Source organism: Aethalodelphis obliquidens, unplaced genomic scaffold (genome assembly GCF_003676395.1).
Source record: "Aethalodelphis obliquidens isolate GAN/ISIS:26980383/991018 unplaced genomic scaffold, ASM367639v1 scaffold3, whole genome shotgun sequence".
Taxonomy (NCBI): Eukaryota; Metazoa; Chordata; class Mammalia; order Artiodactyla; family Delphinidae; genus Aethalodelphis; species Aethalodelphis obliquidens.
This window is the reverse complement of record NW_020837947.1, coordinates 77,024,209-77,046,500: the sequence shown is the minus strand read 5'-3', so window position 1 is coordinate 77,046,500 and position 22,292 is coordinate 77,024,209. Positions and strand designations below refer to the sequence as shown.

The following is a 22,292-nucleotide window of genomic DNA, read 5'->3' as shown; positions in this document are numbered from 1 at the left end:
TAAATTCTTAGAAATGCACAACATTCCGAGACTGAACCAGGAAGAAATAGAAAATACGAACAGACCAATCACAAGCACTGAAATTGAAACTGATGAAAAATCTTCCAACAAACAAAAGCCCAGGACCAGATGGCTTCACAGGCAAATTCTATCAAACATTTAGAGAAGAGCTAACATCTATCCTTCTCAAACTCTTCCAAAATATAGCAGAGAGAGGAACACTCCCAAACTCATTCTATGAGGCCACCATCACCCTGATCCCAAAACCAGACAAAGATGTCACAAAGAAAGAAAACTACAGGCCAATATCACTGATGAACATAGATGCAAAAATCCTCACCAAGATACTAGCAAACAGAATCCAACACCACATTAAAAGGATCATACACCGTGATCAAGTGGGGTTTATTCCAGAAATGCAAGGATTCTTCAATATACACAAATCAATCAACGTGATAAACCATATTAACAAATTGAAGGAGAAAAACCATATGATCATCTCAATAGATGCAGAGAAAGCTTTTGACAAAATTCAACACCATTTATGATAAAAACCCTCCAGAAAGTAGGCATAGAGGGGACTTTCCTCAAAATAATAAAGGCCATATATGACAAACCCACAGCAAACATTGTCTCAATGGTGAAAAACTGAAAGCATTTCCACTAAGATCAGGAACAAAACAAGGTTGCCCACTCTCACCACTCTTATTCAACATAGTTTTGGAAGTTTTAGCCACAGCAATCAGAGAAGAAAAAGATATAAAATGAATCCAAATCAGAAAAGAAGAAGTAAAGCTGTCACTGCAGATGACACGATACTATAAATAGAGAATCCTAAAGATGCTACCAGAAAACTACTAGAGTTAATCAATGAATTTGGTAAAGTAGCAGGATACAAAATTAATGCACAGAAATCTCTTGCATTCCTATACACGAATGATGAAAAATCTGAAAGTGAAATTAAGAAAACAATCCCATTTACCATTTCAACAAAAAGAATAAAATATCTAGGAATAAACATACCTAAGGAGACAAAACATCTGTATGAAGAAAATTATAAGACACTGATGAAAGAAATTAAAGATGATGCAAATAGATGGAGAGATTATACCATGTTCTTGGATTGGAAGAATCAAAATTGTGAAAATGACTCTCCTACCCAAAGCAATCTACAGATTCGATGCAATCCCTATCAAACTACCACTGGCACTTTTCACAGAACTAGAAAAAAAAATTTCACAATTTATATGGATACAAAAGACCCCAAATAGCCAAAGCAATCTTGAGGAAGGAAAACAGAGCTGGAGGAATCAGACTCCCTGACTTCAGACTATACTACAAAGCTACAGTAATCAAGACAATATGGTACTGGCACAAAAACAGAAATATAGATCAATGGAACAGGATAGAAAGCCCAGAGATAAACCCACGCACATATGGTCACCTTATCTTTGATAAAGGAGGCAAGAATACACAATGGAGAAAAGACAGCCTCTTCAATAAGTGGTGCTGGGAAGACTGGACAGCTACATGTAAAAGAATGAAATTAGAACACTCACTAACACCATACACAAAAATAAACTCAAAATGGATTAGAGACCTAAATGTAAGGCCAGAAACTATCAAACTCTTAGAGGAAAACATAGGCAGAACACTCTGTGACATAAATAACAGCAAGATCCTTTTCGACCCACTTCCTAGAGAAATGGAAATATAAACAAAAATAAACAAATGGGACCTAATGAAACTTAAAAGCTTTTGCACAGCAAAGGAAACCTTAAACAAGAAGAAAAGACAATTCTCTACATGGGAGAAAATATTTGCAAATGAAGCAACTGACAAAGGATTAACCTCCAAAATTTACAAGCAGCTCATGCAGCTCAAAATCAAAAAAACAAACAACCCAATCCAAAAGTGGGCAGAAGACCTAAATAGACATTTCTCCGAAGAAGATATGCAGATTGCCAACAAACACATGAAAGAATGCTCAACATCATTAATCATTAGAGAAATGCAAATCAAAACTACAATGCAATATCATCTCACACTGGCCAGAATGGCCATCATAAAAAAAAATCTGCAAGCAATAAATGCTGGAAAGGGTGTGGAGAAAAGAGAACACTCTTGCACTGTTGGTGGGAATGTAAATTGATACAGCCACTGTGGAGAACAGTAAGGAGGTTCCTTAAAAAACTAAAAATAGAACTACCATATGACCCAGCAATCCCACTACTGGGCATATGCCCTGAGAAAACCACAATTCAAAAAGAGTCATGTACCAAAATGTTCATTGCAGCTCTATATACAATAGCCAGGACATGAAAGCAACCTAAGTGTCCAACAACAGATGAATGGATAAAGAAAATGTGGCACATATATACAATGGAATATTATTCAGCCATAAAAAGAAACAAAATTCAGTTATTTGTAGTGAGGTGGATGGACCTAGAGTCTGTCATACAGAGTGAAGTAAGTCAGAAAGAGAAAAACAAATACCGTATGCTAACTCATATATATGGAATCTAAAAAAAAAAAAGAAAAATGGTAATGAAGAACCTAGGGACAAGACGGTAATAAAGACACAGACCTACTATAGAATGGACTTGAGGATATGGGGAGGGGGAAGGGTAAGCTGGGACAAAGTGAGAGAGTGGCATGGACATATATACACTACGAAATGTAAAATAGGTAGCTAGTGGGAAGGAGCTGCATAGCACAGGGAGATCAGCTCAGGGCTTTGTGACCACCTAGAGGGGTGGAATAGGGAGGGTGGGAGGGAGGGAGACACAAGAGGGAAGAGATATGGGGACATATGTACATGTATAACTGATTCACTTTGTTATAAAGCAGCAACTAACACACCATTGTGAAGCAATTATATTCCCATAAAGATGTTTAAGAAAAAAAAAAAGAATCCGCCTGCCAACACAGGGGACACGGGTTCGAGCCCTGGTCTGGGAAGATCCCACATGCTGTGGAGCAACTAAGCCCGTGTGCCACAACTACTGAGCCTGTGCTCTAGAGCTTGTGAGCCACAACTACTGAGACTGCAGGCCACAACTACTGAAACTCACTTGCCTAGAGCCCGTGCTCCGCAACAAGAGAAGCCACCGCAACGAGAAGCCCGCACGCCCCAATGAAGAGTAGCCCTCTCTCGCTGCAACTAGAGAAAGCCTTCGTGCAGCAAAAAAGACCCAACGCAGCCAAATATAAATAAATTAATTAATTTAAAAAAATGTAGGCAAAGGTATCAATAGGTGATTCACAAAGAGGATAAATGAACTTCTCCTCTAACATGAAAATATATTTAACTTCATACATATACAAAAGTACATTTAGAAAACTAGTGAAATTTACAACAGAACAACAAGGAAATACCATTAACAGAGATAGAGTTAGAAAACTAAATGTTGGTGAGGATATGGTGAGATGAGCACTCTTACACATAACTCATGAAAATGTAAATTGATATGAGGCAGTATATACAACAAACTCCTCCTTTTCTTTCTGCAAAGTAATTTGACAAATTGTATAAACAGCCTTCAAAATAGTCATTCATTTGGATCCAATAATCCCAACTTCTGGGATGCTTTCCTTAAGATATAATTAGAGATGCAACCAGAAATTGATTGACAAGGATTTTTGTCAATGTTTTAATAATAGTATTAGATTCCAAATCCCAAAACATTAGAGATAATTTAGATGACCAATAGTGTGGAAATTATTAAATAAATTATGACTGGTTTATTGATAAGATATGGCTTATTTATTAATTCATAAAACAAGAATTAGCTCTAAACCGTATCTTCAGTATAATGCTAATTTTGTGACTATAGTAGGTAAATTATTCAAAAGGACAGAATTTATAAAGTACATCAAACTGTTCAGCAGTTACTTATCAGTGGTGAAAATGTATATGATTTTTTTCTCTATGCTCATTTTTTCCCAAGAAGTCTAGACTGAACATATATTACTTTTGCATTCAAATTTATTTTTTAAAAGTAAGATGACACCATTAAATATGAAAATGTCATGTTATGAGAGAAAGGCACAAATAGAAGAATGACAGGACTGACAAAGGTTGTCGATGACTGAAATTCCGGTCCTGAATGGTAGGTGTAGTGTACTATAAAACATGCACAGTAATTTCCAGCAAGGCATGTGCAGCATGTCTTCCCACCATGCTTAAACCAAGACTAGTTCACACACCACCTGGTCATCTGGAATTACTCTGTGTAGAGTTTGGGGGCTGTCTCTTTTTCTCCTGTCCTTCTCCTTCTGCTTTGCTTCCTTAAGTTCTCTTCTTACTTGAAGGCCTAACTCCTCCATGAAATCTTTCTCCACCTCAAGGCACTGCAACCTCTATTCCACTAGAAGTCTAGAGTATCTATTGTCTATATCTCTCATTTTGTACTTAAATTTTATTGTCCTGTTTTTTGGGTTCTTTTTTTACTTTGAGATTTTGATGCCTTAACTGGATTTTTAAACTCCACCAGGGAAGGGATAAATTGAAAAATCTTTTGTTGCCCTATTCAGTCACTCAAGAAATATCTTTTGAGCACAGAGCATGTGTATTAGACACTGTTTGAGGTGCTAGGGACAGAGAGGTGAAATTTTAAAAAGAGAGAAAAATATCCATGCCATCAAAAGCTTACAGTCTAGTGTTGGAGCCTGATAATTGGTGCCGTGTCATATGTGATGCAAATCCATAGTAAATTGTGACAATGTAATGAAGTAAGGAAGACAGAAACAACGACCAAGAAAAACGTATTCATTTTCTATTGCTGCCATGACAGATTTAACATAAAATTTACTGGCTCAAAACAACATTCATTTATTAGCTCACAGCTTTTGGGTCAGAAATCTGGGTACAGTGTAGTTCAGATGGGTCTTCTGTTTAGAGTCTCACAAGAATAAAATCAAGGTGTCGGCATGGCTGTACTCCTTACTGGACGTTCTGGGCAAGAATCCGCTTCCAAACTTATTCAGGTTGTTGGCAGCATCCAGTTTCTTGAATTGGTAGGACTGGGGTCCCTGTTTCTTTGCTGGGTGTCCACTGGGAGGCCTTACCACCTAGAGGCCCCTCTTTGATTCTTGCACCTGGCTCCCTACATCTCAGTACCAGTAGCAGTGCACTGAATCCTTCTCACACTTGGACTTTCTCTGACTTCTTTTGCTGCATCTCTTGCCTCCAGTTGGAAAAAACTTCTCTGCTTTTAAAGATGCATGGGATTAGGTTACGTCCACCTGAATGATCCAAGATAATCTCCCCAACTTAAGGTCCATAACCTTAATTACATCTGCAAAGTCTCTTTTGCCTTATAACATAACATATTCACGGGAGCCAGGGCTTAAGGTGTAGACATCTCTGGGAGGGCCGTTCTGCCTACCACGAATAGTAATAGCAACGAACAACTGTATGGAAGGCTGCCGACTGAAATGACAGACTCAACTCAAGAAATTTAATTGAATTCCATGAAGCCTACTGTTTTTTCTTCTCATGAGAAACATTTCTACCATAAGCCTGATTTCGTGATGACCAGATCTAGAACACATTGATAATCTTTTGCTTGCCAATGTTTTGAATTAATAGAAACCATTTTTAGCCATAGCTGTGTTTTCTCCTAATTACCCAAATCCCATTTTTGTTGATTCAACTAATTTATTCTCATCTTTGTCCTAACATCAGTCAGACGTTGAGAAACCCAAGGAACAAGAGAAGTTTGTTTGGGGGGTTGGGGACAGAGAAAGACGAGCTGTGTATTACCTCATAACAGTAAATTATGCAGTTTCTCCACAGGACCAGATCAGATCCTGCGGTAAATAAAAAGAGCACCTGGGGTGTGGGAACATTAGAGAGAAAACTGTCTGGCCTCTTTGGGAATGGAAAGAACAGAGTGGTCAACGACTCATCCTGTGGTACCACAAACAGACTTTCAAGAGATTGTGGAGGGTAAATGCCAAATTCATATGACAGACAGCTCTTTTAAGGCTTGTACACTGCCACTTATTCATCTGAGGGGACACAAGGAAATGCCTTCAACCCTGATCCCAGACACAGAAAGGAGCCCAGGTTCACGCTCCTCCCTGCCAAGGACAGAGCGCTGCTCAACTTAATCTTGCCCATGAGGTGAACCAGCCGCCCGGGCCCGCTAATGACATCACATCTTGAGGGGTGAAGAAAATAAAACTGTGGGAGTTTTTTTCTTAGCATGAAATGTATTCAAAGCCCCTTTCCACTGCAATGTCTGAGCACCAGTGTTAGCTGGGAAGAAAAATAACTAGAGAAGAAAAATTTTCTGTAGTTAATATTGGATTTTGGGAGGCAACCAATTTAGAAAACGTAGGCAAAGGTGTTTGATAAATTTGAAGCAGAAAGATTTTTTTAAAGCTGGTTGCTATTACTACACTCAATTCCAACTCCTTTATCTCACCAATGAGACAACTGACTCCAGAACAGCTTGACTTTCTCAAGATTATGTCATTCCTGCTCAAAGAACATTCAAGGGCTGTCCATTGCCCACCAGAAAAAAAAAAAAGTTTAAATCTTTTAGACTTTCACGCAAGGCTTTTTTAAATCTTGATACAGATTACTTTTCACATCAAATCACCAATTAATTACTGAACAGCTACTAAGGTCAAGACAGTTTCAGGTGCAGTGGGCATAGGCAGAATCACTAAATATGTTTTATTCTTAAAATATGTTCTATTCCCCACAGGGACAGTAACTCTAATTAAACTCATCTGCCTACTATACTCCAAACTGACTTGATTTTCCACCTTGGCATCTTTATTCACGCCATCTCCCTCACCTAAAATGCTCTCCTCTGTTATTACCTTTTTCTTTCAAAACCTTACCCATCCTCCCAGCCCGGCTCAAACGCTCTCTCTTTTAGGAAGCTTTCCCACACACTACTAGACCAGTGGTTCCCAGCCAGGGCAATTTTTCTTCCCCAGGGGACATTTGGCAATGTCTGGGGACATTTTTGATGATCACAATGGGCTTCTATGAGTAAGGGTCAGGGATGCTGCTAAACATCCTATAATGCATTGGTCAGCCCCCATGACAAAGACTTCTACAGCCCAAAATGTCAATACTGCTGAGGGTGAGCCACCCTCTACGAGAATAAAGTGGAATCTCCTCTTCTCAACTCGTATAACACCAAACGTATGAACAATCTTTTGGCATTTAGCATATATTTTGTTTTCTTTTTCTACCTTTTCTCTGTCTGCATGTATTCTTTTCCTAAATGACTTGGAAGTTTGTAAAAGACAGGAGCAATTTTATGCTGTTCAGCATGTCCTTCCATGTTTGATCCCATGCCTATTGTAAGCACTGAAAAAAATCTCTATCGATAACAGTGACAAAATACACTTTACTCTTCAGTACCAACAAGCACTCGGGCTTACATATCACTGCCATGGCTCACCAGTTCCAACTTCCCTCATTTTTATGCTGCATCTTCAACGCCCCCTGCTTTCATGAAGATGGGAAATCCCGATGAAAAAAACTGCCAGAATCCTAAATTGGTGAAATGAGTTGGGCTCAAGTTGAAAAAGCAGTGTCTCAAGTTTGGCACAATACAAAGACATGTACTTAAACCTCTGTTTCATTTGATCATCCCCTTCCCCACACGCACACTTCATTACAGTACCCTGCTCTCTCCATACAACTCGTCAAGAGCTTGGAGTAGAAAAGAGAAGGAGGCAGGTTCCGGGGGCAATGCCTCCACTTCCGGTTATGGCTGATGTAGGGGGAAATGTCTCCAAAGCAAGACAGGGTTAAAAACTCCACATGCCCTCAGCACTGACAAGATTATCCTTCACCTTACTCCCGTATGGAATTCAAAATAAGTTTAACAAAGTTATAACTTCTCACATGGCGTCTACTTCTACACTGGTACTTTTAAAAAAATATCTAATTCAAACAAAATCTTTCTCTCTTTCTCATATTCATATTCTCTCCTCCTTCCCTCCCTCTCTCCTCTCTCTCCTCTCTCTCTCTCTCTCTCTCTCCCCCACCCACCCCCATTTTGACAATGCCCTCGGCATACACTTAGTCTTCCCGGAGGAAAATCAACAGTGATCAAAAGGAATGGTCACTGTCTGACATCCCTATATTAACAATGTTGAAAAATATTCTTTTTTAGAAAAGGTATTTCTATGAATGCAAAATTAACTAAATAGGGACATTTCCAAAAATCTAATCTAACGGATGTCTGGCCTATCCCTATAATTAATCCAGAAAACTTCAGGGAGAATAGAACCACATCTTCATTAAATTTTTTACTAGAACAGAGATTTTCAATAAAAGGAGGGGGGAAGTGATTTTGCTCCCCAGATACTGTTGTCAGACTCAGCAAATGAAAATACTGAATGCTTGGTTAAATTTGAATTTTAGATAAAGAACAACAAAAAAGGTTTTTTCAAATAAGCGCTTCATGTAAAATAATTTATTTAATCCCCACAACAACTTTAAAAGGTAGGTATGAACTGGGGCTTAGAGAAGTTAGACAGATTGCCCTAGACACAAAGCTGAGAAGAGATGGGTATGAATCCAGGTCTGATTCCAGGGACCAATGGCTTGAACATTCTGATATTTACCAGGTCAGAACATATTCTTCAACATGATCAAAATAAGTTTTTAATATAAATATGTCCCATTCAACATTTCAGACAAACATATATTTTTTTAAATGCACGCTCTCATGTCTTTTCTTTTTGTTTGTTTTTAAATTTATTTATTTATTTATTTTATCTTTGACTGTGTTGGGTCTTCGTTACTGCACACGGGCTTCAGTAGTTGTGGCACACAGATTCAGTAGTTGTGGCTCACGGTCTCCAGAGTGCAGGCTCAGTAGTTGTGGCACACAGGCTTAGTTGCTCCACGGCGTGTGGGCTCTTCCCGGACCAGGGCTCGAATCCATATCCCCTGCATTGGTAGGCTGAATTCTTAACTTCTGCGCCACCAGGGAAGCCCCAAACATATTTTAAAATTATTCATTCTTTATCTTATATTCAAATTTAACTAGCATCCTGTATTTTTATCTGACAGTCTATCCACAGGGGACATTTGGCAAAGTCTGGAGACAATTTTGGGTGTTAAGACTAGGGAAGATGCTACTGGCATGGGTAAAGGCCAGGAATGCAGCTAAACATCCTACAATGCATAGGACAGCCCACTGCAACAAAGAATTATCCAGTCCAAAATGGAAGTAGGGTCAAGCTTGAAAGATCCTCATTTAGAACCACCTTTGAGAACATCTAATCTGCCCTCTTATTTTAGTTAGAGGGAACAGAAGACCCAGAGGAGTTAAAGTAGCATTCTCTAAGCCTCACCGCTAATTACTTTCCAAGTTGGTCAACTTGGAGGCGCACCCAGAAAACTAGTTCCATTTCTGTGTGGCCCGGAAATGTTACCTACTAAAGCAGATACACTTAAGCTATCCAAGTGTATTCCTTCAGACTTCTCCAATAGAGAACATCAATCAAGTCCCTGGGTGGCCTCTGGCTGGGAGGAAGAGGAGGTATAGGGCTTGGGACAAAATTTTTATTCAAATATTTTTCTAAATCCTTTTCCCAAAACTTAATTTTATTTATAGGAAAGGAAAAGATGAGTGAAAACGCTGGCTTGGAATGAGTTACGATGATGCCTACCCACCTCCCCCCACATTTTCTTTGACCTACAAAGATACATTGTCTGAGTCTTTAAGAGGGCTAAATTTTCCTTTTTCAAGGATTTCCTTGCTCTTGGATGTGGGGAAATTGCTTAAATAGAAAGCAACCCAAAGAAGTTATTAAGTATTACAAAAGGAAAATGAAGGCATTGATGAAACGTACTAGAGATTATTTGGGGGATGGCCAAATGTCAGAAGAAATAACACGAAGCGGTGTACTGAAAATGTATTCAGACCTCAACTCTTGCCACATAAGGTTTGCCTGGAGGCCCCAAAGCAAGCAACATGGTTCATCTAAGTATAGAGCCAGCCAAGATAATCTAATGAGCTAAGAATCTAATGACACTATACACTGTCTCTGATCCTGCTTGGTTTTATTTTAACAGACCGATTTTTTTTTTTAACATCTTTATTGGAGTATAATTGCTTTACAATGGTGTGTTAGTTTCTGCTGTATGACAAAGTGAATCAGCTATACATATACATGTATCCCCAGATCTCCTCCCTCTTGCGTCTCCCTCCCACCCTCCCTATCCCACCCCTCTAGGTGACAGACCAATTTTTATTGCTTCTCTTCTGTGAGTGTCTGCGGTGATTCCCTGCCACTGCTTACTGAAAACTTTTCTTAAGTTATGAGTTGAGGTTTCTCAAATGCAGTTTTTAAAATATTCATTCAGCATGTTATTAACTATTAGTATGAATTTTTGGCAGGTCTGAAGAGGAATAATTGCTTTAACCACATCATCTAACTAAAGAAATATTCATCTTACTAAAAGAATTTTTACATGAAACATAAAAGTGAATTTAGGAAGGGCATATCCTATTGGAGATTTGGGGAAAGAGTTTCTCACTTCCTTCCCATCCTCTCAGCTCACTGTCAAACTTTCAAAAGAAAGTTTTAAAACTTTGCCATTATCATTGTCCTTTCCAGTCCTGGTACAACTAACTTCTGAACCGACTGCTTTTTAAAACCCTCTTGGAACATCCACTCTGCCGTTGTTATTTATACTAACGTCCACATTTCCTTACGGACACATAATTTCCAGTTGCTTTTTTGACCCACTGATTTTAACAGGGATGCATTTCAACTGCAGCCTTCCAATTGTCAGACGGTTCCTGTCTCTTAATATTTAGGTTACCGACACACTTTATATTCCCAAGAGAATTAGAAGATAATTGTCAGAATCCTCAGACACTTATGTGTTTTCTGGAAGGCAACTTTCCTAAATTTTTACATTAATCACTTCAAGTAAGTTAATTAAAAGTAACTCCAATCAGTATGAGATTAGATAACTCCCTAACACCATACACAAAAATAAGCTCAAAATGGATTAAAGACCTAAATGTAAGGCCAGACACTATCAAACTCTTAGAGAAAAACATAGGCAGAACGCTCTATGACATAAATCACAGCAAGATCCTTTTTGACCCACCTCCTAGAGAAATGGAAATAAAAACAAAAATAAACAAATGGGACCTAATGAAACTTAAAAGCTTTTGCACAGCAAAGGAAACCATAAACAAGACCAAAAGACAACCCTCAGAATGGGAGAAAATATTTGCAAATGAAGCAACTGACAAAGGATTAACCTCCAAAATTTACAAGCAGCTCATGCAACTCAATAACAAAAAAACAAACAACCCAATCAAAAAATGGGCAGAAGACCTAAATAGACATTTCTCCAAAGAAGATATACAGACTGCCAACAAACACATGAAAGAATGCTCAACATCATTAATCATTAGAGAAATGCAAATCAAAATTACAATGAGATATAATCTCACACCTGTCAGAATGGCCATCATCAAAAAATCTAGAAACAATAAATGCTGGAGAGGGTGTGGAGAAAAGGGAACACTCTTGCACTGCTGGTGGGAATGTGAATTGGTACAGCCACTATGGAGAACAGTATGGAGGTTCCTTAAAAACCTACAAATAGAACTACCATATGACCCAGCAATCCCACTACTGGGCATATACCCTGAGAAAACCATAATTCCAAAAGAGTCATGTACCAAAATATTCATTGCAGCTCTATTTACAATAGCCCGGAGATGGAAACAACCTAAGTGTCCATCATCGGATGAATGGATAAAGAAGATGTGGCACATATATACAATGGAATATTACTCAGCCATAAAAAGAAATGAAATTCAGTTATTTGTAGTGAGGTGGATGGACCTAGAGTCTGTCATACAGAGTGAAGTAAGTCAGAAAGAGAAAGACAAATACAGTATGCTAATACATATATATGGAATTTAAGAAAAAAAAATGTCATGAAGAACCTAGGGGTAAGACAGGAATAAAAACACAGACCTACTAGAGAATGGACTTGAGGATATGGGGAGGGGGAAGGGTAAGCTGTGACAAAGCGAGAGAGTGGCATGGACATATATACACTACCAAACATAAAATAGATACCTAGTGGGAAGCAGCCGCATAGCACAGGGAGATCAGCTCAGTGCTTTGTGACCACCTAGAGGGGTGGGATCGGGAGGGTGGGAGGGAGGGAGATGCAAGAGGGAAGAGATATGGGAACATATGTATATGTATAACTGATTCACTTTGTTATAAAGCAGCAACTAACACACCATTGTAAAGCAATTATACTCCAATAAAGAATTAAAAAAAAAAAAGTAACTCCAATCAAATGTTATTTTGAGGAAGGAAATGCTACTGACTCCTGGCTCTAATTTCCATCTTATTTGGGAAACACTTGGGCCCCAACACAGCCAGTAGAGATGGCAGTGGTCCTATGACTAGAAGTCCCCAGAATTGCTTCTGCCAGTGGCTCTGGACCTAAAAGATGGTAGAAAATCTCCGCAGCCCCATAGATTAGAGCATGTCTAAGGATTCTTTGCTAAGAACCACAAGTGTTTGTTGCAATCTCCACAACTATAACCTTCCTCAAGGAATATAAGCCACCATTAAGCTGACTAGAACCATCAATGCCTCTTTGCTGTCTCAGCAAATATATGAAGATTTTAAAGAGATGGAGACACTTTCCCCAGAATTTAATACCTTTTGGAGGAAGTCACCTTTCTGCCATTCTAAAGGCACTCAGCTCCTAAACACCTTTTTGAATGACTTAAGACCATTTTATGTACATTTATATATTTTAAAAAAGAAACAATGTTGCTTTGAGGAAAATTTGTCATGCCCTAAGTAAACAGCTGAATTTTGTCTAGGAGTAATGTTAGATATTAAATCATTTCTATAGTTGCTAATTTAGCGTCAACAAATTATTTTACAAAGCAAATACCTTAGAATTTCAGTTATCTTAGAGGGAAATAATTATCAGAATTATTGATAATGATTTTCATCTTCCAGTAAGGCTTGACTTAATACCCAGGTGAAAAGTTCTTTTAGAATTGAGAATTCATCCCCTATTTCTGAGATTCCATTGTGAGCCCCAGAAAATAACTATGTATTTATACACTTCATCTCAGAAGATAACGAAAGCAATATGGCCAAAAGTCAGTATAAAAGACTGAGCTTTTCTGCATGTTTAAAAAAAAATTCTGTTGAATTAGAATACTTGTTAGCTTTTTAATTTTCCAGCTTTGGTGGACATGATTTGTTTATAAGAGAGATAAGACATGTTGATAAAAATAGAACTGGTCCAAACAAGCTGATTTATGAAGAAATATTTAGTACGTTCAAGTTTTTCTGCAGCCAAGATGTTGGGTATATAACTCATGCAGTGTTTACTGTAAACACCCCCCTGCCACCCGCCACAGACCTTCCTTTCTATCTGACCTTCCACTTTGTTACAGTCATCTCAACAAATCTAATTCCAATAAATCAGGTCTCTCCTACTCTTTGAATCTGGTTTGTAGAGAACTTCAACCCACCAAAAATTATAATAATAACAATAGCTAACACATACAGCCCTACTATGTGCCAGGCATTGCTCTTGCATGATCATCAGAACTACCTTATGAAGTGGTACCATTATCATTCTGATTACACAGGTGAGGAAGCTGAGGCAGAGAAGGTAAATACTTTGTGTAATATTGCAGCTGGGTTCCAGAGTCCATTCTTTTACTGCCTCACCTGACATCATAGAAGAATATTTATTGACTTGGACCTAGAATTTTTCCTTTGCTTAAAATTATGTTTACATACATATTTTAATGGGATCATATGGGGTTTTTTACTCAACACAATGTTACGACTATTTTTCCAAGCGTTCATAGGGTGAAGAGGAAAATCTACGTCAATTGTTCTTAAAGCACAGAACAAACTAACTGAGAAGTCTGTCCTGATTGGGATATAATTTCCCTCAGGAAACTTGCAACTTGAGACACATGGTATAGTAAGAGAGTCATGCCTGGACTAGACTTTGATCCCAGATCCAAGGGACATGGGCAATTATTTAATTTCTCTGGACCACTTTTATTCTCTGATTTTCAAAGTAAGGGTGTTAAATGAGGTGATCTCCAGATTCTATGCACTAAGGTGCCTGGACATACACACTGGAAAACAAACACTCCAGAATTCGTACCGAGCACCATGTCAGCAAGTGTGAAGTGTGTGCATGTGACACACATGCTCAATGGAAGAGAGGACAGGATGTGAGTGATCAGGTGGGATGACAGAAGGCAAGAACTTTCGGGGGAGTGGGCAGGGGACAGTGGCTTGTGCAAAGGTGTGGCAGCCCCAGAGGCAACCAGGACATGAGTGAGTTGTTGGCAGTGTCCTTTCCCAGCAGTGCATCTTTACCTCTCTGCCTACATCCTCAGTTTCCTTGTTCACACCCCATATTTGGTACAATCCTTCCTATCACTTCTCTTTCTCCCCCTACCAAGGTGAAGCCCACAGGGACCTGCCCTGTCTGAATATCTCATTTCTTTAGGGCCCGGCTCCAGATACATTACAATCAGAAGTGATGTTTGAAATATTTAACAACCAATCCAAATGATGCCAGCTGCCATGCTGAAGTGAGGTTTTGAGGCCCCCTGCGGCATAAGTTTGAATGCTTTAGTTTCTGGATTGTAGGGAGGCCCAGAGGATCTCAGTGGAGGGGCCGCACAGCGGCAATGGCAGGGTCACCAGCCAAACGGGAGCACACTGGCTCAGTTAGAACAGACAGCAGCTATAAACAAGCAGTTTGCCCATCCTGCCATGTACCAACTTAGCATAAATTCTGCCAATAACAAAAATAATTGAAAATAAGATAAAATCTTTATCAATTAAATCATATATGTACAAACACATGTACACATGTGTGTGCACGCATATATGTCCATACACATATCAATAGCCATGGATATATATAGCTATGCACAGCAGCTGCTTTAAAAAATCCCCTTCTGTGCTCACTCTAAACTCTAGAAAATTCTCTCTCAAACGCAAGCCAAGCTTACTACCCAGGTTCTCTTTTCACTCTCCTGTCATCCCATGGCTGTCTGGGGTGCAGAGGTGGGACTTCCATGCAAGTAACCACCACCCCTTTACTCGTTCTTCCTTCCTAGGCACCTCTGTAGCATCTCCTCTTTGCCACCACCTCCATCAGGACCACAGTGGCCCAAGAGCCATCTAGGTGGAGGTAGGAGGCTTCAGGAGAGGGGGCTACAGGGTGGGGGAGGGTTAAAGGCAGTGGCTACTCAGATATTTGGTTATTTTCCATTGTCATATGACCTCATCTGTACATGAGAGCTTCACAGTGGCAACAGAATAAAAAATGAGCACATTGTGGGACTTCCTTGGTGGTCCAGTGGGTAAGACTCCATGCCTCCACTGCTGGGCATGCGGGTTCGATCCCTGGTCGGGGAACTAAGATCCCACATGCCCCGCGGCGTGGCCAAAAAACAAAAAGAAGAGCACATTATATGTGAGGAATGTCCAGTCAAAATATTTAATTCATGGTAGGGAGTAAACAAGTGAGATTGATGAGATGAGGACATACCTGTGAGCAAAGGGCCTTAAGGCTGAGTGTCTACATTTGGCACATGTCCAGGGGCATGTGCACATCTTAGAACTGCTGCTTTCAGCACACAGCTCAAGCTCACTGCTGTGCCCCCTACATGCGCCTAAGATACGATCTCATGGAAAGGAGGAATTTCATTTATTCCACATAATCACTTCTTGGCTCTTAGCATCCAGTATGCAGGATAAGCAACTAATCACTGGTTTATTGTGTTCTATTATAACCTAACTGGTTCCAGGGTGTGTGGGTATTGGGAGTGGGGTTAGGGTGAGGCTAAAGAGAAAGAAAAAGAACTAGCTAATTATGCTCGAAGATAAACTTGGTAAATATATATATATATATATTTTTACATAAATATCTAGTTTGGGATTATGCAATTAAGAAAGCAAATCAGCTGAAAATAAACTATCTGAATGAGAGTTCCCTATGTTAACTCATGATTCTTCTGAAACTACCAAAACTTAAACAGTTTTCTGGGTATCATAAAACAAGAATCCTTGTGCGTAACATGGGTCACTATGATATATTTGATCTAGAAAACAGCCAAAAATACGAGTCTTAACCAAATAGAAATATCAGGAAAAGCATTACGGAAGAAACATAGCTAAACCCAGAATAAACTATCTAATGTTTCTTATCTTAGTTTATTCATATTAATTCCTTTAGATTTCATGACTCTAACTCAGAGTTGATGAACTTTTCCTTATCGCTTTATTTCCTTATCCAGAGATGTTTATAAATGGTCACATTTCTGAAAGAAGGTGCTAACTGAGTTGTTCACATTAGGACTGGTGAGCTTTATTTAACAGGAGATAAAAGCAAGGTAGAGAAAGAGGAGGACAGCTGAAAAAATTGCTGTACTTCTGTGGTTTTTTTCCCCTAATCCATGTTTTGTCAATTAAAACCACAGAAAACTATCTTGATGTCTAAATATTTAAAAGGAAATATTATGCTTCATAGAGGTCATTCTGGCATAGATGTTGGACTGTTCCATGTCTGCCCTTAAGAATCCAAGACATCAGACCCTTGATGTCATCCTTTTAAGATTATAAAGCTCCATGATTTTGATTAACTTGTTTTTATAGGACTCAGTCCTGATGCTCAAATACTTACATTTAATTAGTTCATTCTTTTAAATTAATAGCAAGGCTTTCTTCCCTATTACTTAAAAAGAAATTATTTATGCTACAGTGATAAATAAAATATATTTAAAGTACAGTACTTTGGGTTTAATTGCTAAAAATATTATGGGGCTGGGAGGAAAAAAATACCAGCATATGTCCTAACATGGCGTCAGTATTAACAAAAAACGCTAAAGTGTTTTCTGCAAAAATCACAGAAAACCCCTGTGCCCGAGAGGGCACATCTCTGCGTGGGCACATCTCTGCCTGCACGGAAACATTCCCTTTTTTAAAGCCAAAATTAATGCCTGGATATTTTGTGAATATTTGCAAAGCAAAATTTATGGACAGGTCTTCTCCTAGTTCTTGCTAAGAACCAAATGATGACATTTTTATCCCACCTCACAGCCAGCCAACTCTCACCTTCTGACGTACAAAAACTTGCATTAGTTCATTAACAGAGAATATATTTCCTTACTTATCAATAACACTATGTCCCTCCCTGATTGTTCTCCCAAATCTGGACCTGCTTACCCAGCAGCCTGTTCAACTACTTTAGCAGACATCCTAAATCCAGGAGGTCTAAAACTCAATTCCTAATCTTTCCCTTAAGCTGTTCCTCCTCTGCCTTCCCTAGCTCTGTGAATAGCAACGTCATCATTCTAGTTGCTCAGGTGAAAACTCTGGTATCCTAACTGACACTTCCTTTCTCTAACACCCACTTCTAATTCATCCAGCTATTTATCATTGTACTTAAACAATACATCAGGGTCTGACCAATTCTCACCACTACCACCCTAGAGCCAACCACCATCAGTTTCTGCATGGATATTGCAACGGCTTCCAAATGGTCTTCCTGCTTCTGTCCTTGTACCACTGCAGTGTCTTCTTGACACAGAAGCTACACTGAACCTTTTAAAACTTCAGTCAGATCATGTCCCTTCTCCACTCCAAACCCTCTTGGAGTCATAATCAAAGCTCTTACAATGGCCTACAAGACCCTATTGATCTGTCCATATGTTACCTCTCAGTCCTCTTCTCCAGCTACCCTCCTGTTCACTCTGCTCCACCACTCATCTTGCTATTTCTTGAACATGACACTCATGCCCCCAACGTAGGTCTGCACCCTGCTGTTCTCTCTGCCTAGAATGCTCTTTGCCCAGATATTCACATGGCTTACTCCCCACTTCTTTCAAGTCTTTATTTGAATGTCACCTGCTCAGTGAGGCATAACCTGACGACCCTACTTAAAATTATAATCCTTATTTCTCTATCCTCACCCAGCACTCCTCATTCCTCTTACTCTGTTTTACGTTTTATTTACATTTTATTTTGCATAACATTTATCACCTTAAAACTTGTGATATGATTTACTTACATATTATGCTTATTATTTGTAATACATCCCCACCCTGGCATGTAAACTCCACATGGAAAGTGATCTTTGTCTATTTAGTTTACTCATATATCCCAAGAAGCTGAAGCAGTACCCAGTACATGGCAAACATTTGATAAATATTTGTTGAATTCATGAGTGGATGAATGAATGCAATGCTTTATCAAATAGTGGGAATTCACTGCTACTCTTCATACATGTATTCATTCATACATACATCCACCAACAATGTCATCAATCACCCAGTACCTATTCTACGCTCAGTGTGTATCCATACTCCATTTCCCCCTTAGACAATCTGACTAATCTACAGAGATAAATATGCTAATATACTAATCTACAGAAATAAAGCTATTAGAATGGAAAGAACCTAAATTAAGAGATTATCTAGGTCAGCACTGTCCAATGGAGCTTTCTGCAATGACAGAAATGGTCTATATCTGTGCTGTCTGTTACAGTAGTTACTAGTCACAAGGACTTGAGCACTTGAAATGAAACTAGAATAATTGAAGAACTGAATTTTTATTTTATTTTGTGTTAATAAATTTAAATTTAAATAGTCACATGTGGCTAGTGGGTCTTATAGTGAACAGCACAGCCCTAGTTCATCCTTCTGCCTCCACCTAGGAGTCTCCCTAAGATACCCAAGGCAGGTTGTTAACTCTACTATTTTCTTCCCTGATAAAAGGTGACTAACGATTAATTACCATTGCTTGCTAACTATCATTTCTGTGGTTCATGAATGTCTCTTCTTTCACAATTATTGGTACTTTGTCAACTAAGGTAAAGCTTTGATATTGTATTAACCAATTTATAAAATATGAAACCTTCAGAATTTATCCTCTAAATCCAATAGCACATTCTACCTACTTCACTACTTGCATAACATAATTTACTTTTCTAACTTTATTTTACAACTTTACTGAGGTATTGTAATTGATGTACAATAACCGTGCATATTTCAAGTGAATAATTTGATGAGTTTTGACATAAGTTTATACCCGTGGAACTATCACCATACATAATGTATTTTAAAGCTCAAATGGCCAGCACCACTGCTGACCATTAGGGCATCACTGTGTACATTGGAGGAAAGGGCCCCTTTTCTCTGAAAGTAAACACAGTACAGTGAAAAGAAGTGAGGTCAGTGTCAGCTCTCATCTACCTCCTCAGCCAGAGCCTTCATACGGTGCATTGCACACATGACCATAAATGGCAGCCCTGAAAACTGGTCTGTTAAACTTATTTTTAAAACATCCTCCTAAGGTTTTAAAAAGTACTCTGGTTTCTATTTCAAGGTGGCAGAATGGAAATAGATTATAGCTTCCTCTTCTCACTGCAAACCCTTAAGGTTTTAGAAAGGATTTTTTAAATCCATATAACTGGAAAACAGTATCAACCTTTGGAGGACCATAAACTTTGAGAAAACACTGGAAGACAGAAAGCAGATGGGATTAGAATGAAGATTTAAAACCGCAGCTTACAACAAGAATAGGAGAGTGTTGCCAAAAATGTTAGGAATGAAAACCAAGGACAAGGGGGGTGGCGAGTTTGGGACAACAGACTGTGACTGTTAGAGAACAGCAGCACAAACAGTCAAGAAGGTTGAACTGTGCACACCCCCTCTACCAATGCAGGCCACTTGTTGAGTCAAAGAGCAGAAACAACAGTTGTTGCTTCAGCTGAAAGCAGTGGGTATGGGAACTTGGGTTAAAGAAGCAAAACAGCATCCCAGATGCCCTGGGTGGCTGCAGCTACCCAAGAGGATGGAGACATCCCCTCACCTACCAGAAGCTAGCCTCTGAGGCACTCTGCCCAGTGGCAGCCCTATCCCTCCTACATGCTCTTGAAAACAGATTGAAATACAGATTTCCAGCAGCAAATCCTGCCCCCGTGTCTAAGCAACTGCAGGAACACATAGAATGGACAGCCTAACAATGAGTCTCAGCTGCAGGAACAAACACTCAGAAATCATTAAGCATTAGAAATAAGAGTTCTTTGTTTTAAAAAAGTGAAGAACTTATATCAAGGAACCAAAATTAATAAAGAAGTCATAATATGACTTTAAGTATAATTCATACCCAAAGGGATATTTGTGAAGATATTAAATCCATAGAAAATGATCAATTAGAAATAAACAACTATTAAAATTTTGGTCATTGAAATAGAGTACTCAATAAGTGGGTCAAAGAATGGACAGAGTCAAAGAACAACTTTCTTCTTTTTTTTTTTTTTTTTCTTTTGCGGTACACGGGTCTCTCACTGTTGTGGCCTCTCCTGTTGCGGAGCACAGGCTCCGGACGCGCAGGCTCAGCGGCCATGGCTTACGGGCCCAGCCGCTCCGCGGCATGTGGGATCTTCCCGGACCGGGGCATGAACCCACGTCCCCTGCATCGGCAGGCAGACGCTCAACCACTGCGCCACCAGGGAAGCCCCAAAGAACAACTTTCTTAACCAGAATATTAAGCTAAGAAGTTCTTCCAATATGCAAGAAAAAGTGATGAAGGGACATAAAGTATAAAATAAAAGTTAGAAATCATGTAAAATAGACCCAAACATTCAATCACCCATCTAATGGAGTTACTAAAAGAGATATTAGAAGTAATGAAGAAAGGTAATATATACATTAGTAACAATTTAAGGACTAACCAAGTACTGAGTAAGATAAATTTTTAAAACTCACACCTAGGCATTATATTAACATCTCAGAAAACCAGGAATAAAGGAAACAAATCCTAAAATCTTTAGGAAAGAAAAAAAAATGGTCTACAGAGAATTTCCTCAACAATGAAAAAAAGGAGCAAGGAAAAAAAAAAGTTAAACCTATAATTTTATACCTAACTAAACTACCATTCAGGTATGAAGATGAAACATGAAGGAATCAGTAAGTTTACCATTTATAATAACTCTTTGAAATAATTATCCCATTTAAAATAAAAATAAATATAGTAATAAGGAAGAAATGGTGAACAAATAAATCCATTAAATTACATTATTAATCCTAATTGTGTTGATTTTTTAAAACAACAATGATAATTTTAAAAATAACAATGTAGAACCAAAAGTCCAAATAATCCCAACATGGGGGAAATGGTAATGAAAGGAAATGCTTCGAGTAAAACTGAAGCATACAGAGATTTCATTTTGTTCAATGAATGTAGAGAGACACTGGTAAACTCTGAATATTAATAGAAAATATATTTAGTTTCATGTGTTAAAAATTGAACAGCAATAGCAATTACTAGAAAAACAAAAACAATTTATAATTTTTACACCATCAGGAAAAAAAGTAGAAGAAAATTGAATCAATCCAATAAAGGCAGAAAAAACTAGGAACAGTATTCAAATATATAACCCAAGGTTGCCAGCCCACAAAATTTTGTAGGCAACTATTACCAGCCCTTTAAAAAATAGAAATTCATATTTTAAACAAACAAGAATGGAAAAATATGAGAAGCTACCAACCTATTTACATATGGGTCATAAGCTTTCCAAAAATTCAAAATAAGACTGCATAACGAAAGAAAAGTATAAACCAATATCACAAACATGGATGCAAAAATGCTAAATAAAATATTAGAAATGTAAATTCAGCAATCCATCAAAAGAATAATGCATTATTATCAGGCAAGTTTTATTCCAGGAATGCAAAGATAGATTTTTCTAATAATGAACAACCAATGTAATTCACTAACTTAGTCACATGATTTAGGAGAAAAATAATTTCAATGATGCTCCAAAGACTCAACTGAGGAGCTATATATATGGTTGTGTGTGTGTCTGCACGTGCACAATGTGTGTGTGTGTGTGTGTGTGTGTATGAAAACCAAAAACAAAACAAAGCTTCTTTAATTTGATCAAAGGTATCTACTGAACCTGCAAAATACAGCCAACATGAGACTTACTGGAAATATTGCCTTTAAGCTCAGTAACAAAACACGAATACTACTACTACTGTTCAGTATCAAACTGGACATCCTAGTCAATGGAATCAAATAAGTAAAACCATAACAGGTGTTATAAATATTGTAAAGTAAGAGAAAAACTACCACTAATTACAAAGGACATGACAATCTACCTAGAAAATTAAAGGTATTTAAATAAAGGACTACTATAACTAAGAAGGAAGTTCAATTATATAGATGGCAAGATGCAAAATCAACAT

General features: G+C 38.3%; 1 protein-coding gene across 2 annotated transcripts in view; it reads right to left on the bottom strand.

Annotated features, from left to right (window-relative positions):
- The window catches only part of FILIP1 (filamin A interacting protein 1), a 193,171-nt gene that overhangs the window by 137,498 nt on the left and 33,381 nt on the right, over positions 1-22,292 (bottom strand). The window lies entirely within an intron of this gene.